Below are 1280 nucleotides of genomic sequence, written 5' to 3'. Positions count from 1 at the left end.
TTAATATAGACTAATTTAAATTTAAGTATCTTATAAACCCAATCTAGTTTAAATCACACTTATCCTTAATTCACACGAACATCACTTTGAATATATAACTTATTTTCCAAATTTATTTTGAAAGAATGTATATAACTATAAAAGCATAGGAAACTGAAAATATAAATGTTAGAATCTATATAATGAATCTTTGCGTTTAAGCAAACAAGTCGCTTTGGCCGAGTGGTTAAGGCGTGTGCCTGCTAAGTACATGGGGTTTCCCCGCGAGAGTTCGAATCTCTCAGGCGACGAAATCTTATCATTTTATCAATTTTTTTTTCCTTTCAATTAGGTTAAATAATATGATTATATAAAGAAAATTCTGCATATGCGTACATTTTGTTTTAATTTTTATTCTTAAATATCTATTTTAAATATTTTTTCAGTTTAATTTTTATTCTGCATTCGATCAAGGTTTTATCTTTCATTATTCAGTACATTTCATCAATCAAAGTTTGCCGTAGTTAAGGTTGATCAAATGTTTCACATACGTTTTTAGGGATTCCAATAGAAAAAACAAATGAGACAAAAGAACACAATGAAAGATTATAAATACAATCAAAATTATAGTAGAACAATTATATTTTCAAAGAACTATGGATAGATAGTGTGCAAGACTCGAAGTTTTGTAATTTTCTTCAATTTTAAGAAATGTAAATAACCCAAGTAATCATACAAAAGTTTTTAACCCTGATAGTTATCATACTGTAAGAACATGTGTGAGGGGTGCAATAAGCAATGGCCCCATTGAATTTATCCAACTTCCTTTTAATTCTTTTTTTAAATCAACTTCTGAGAATATTTTTCAACCATAAAATCGTTTACAAATATACAATTAGTTTTTTTCTCATCAAAAGGAATTACAAGTTCTGAATGGTCAACTGCCCATATTGGATTCCATATGTTCATCCTTGTCTGCTTATGTTTTCATGCAATCTTCTTTTCAACAATGGAAACTTGGCCGTTGGCCCAAATACAAAGCTCAACAAATTCATATTTAGGACAGTTTCTTCTTGCACCCCATATAAAAGAAATTCGTATTTCAGTTATAGAATCTGCAAGTCATTTTTTTTAGATTGTAGAATCCAAAAAGCATTCAGATTGGAGATTGGAGGCAACTTCTTACAAGGACTGGTTTGGTTCTCCATTGCTCAGAGAAACAATCCAAATATGGTGCCTACTTGAGATAACCACGACAAAAAACAACTGCAAACAACAATGGACAACAACGGTAGACATCG

At 30.3% G+C, this 1280-nt stretch overlaps 1 non-coding gene across 1 annotated transcript; it reads left to right on the top strand.

Annotated features, from left to right (window-relative positions):
- Positions 1–208: 208 nt before the first annotated feature.
- Positions 209–290, top strand: TRNAS-GCU. The gene has a single exon. It is a non-coding gene; the product is annotated as a tRNA-Ser (tRNA).
- The last annotated feature ends 990 nt before the right edge of the window (positions 291–1280 follow it).

The sequence above is a fragment of the Vigna radiata genome, chromosome 8 (assembly GCF_000741045.1).
Source record: "Vigna radiata var. radiata cultivar VC1973A chromosome 8, Vradiata_ver6, whole genome shotgun sequence".
Taxonomy (NCBI): domain Eukaryota; kingdom Viridiplantae; phylum Streptophyta; class Magnoliopsida; order Fabales; family Fabaceae; genus Vigna; species Vigna radiata.
This window is presented reverse-complemented; position numbering and strand designations above follow the sequence as displayed.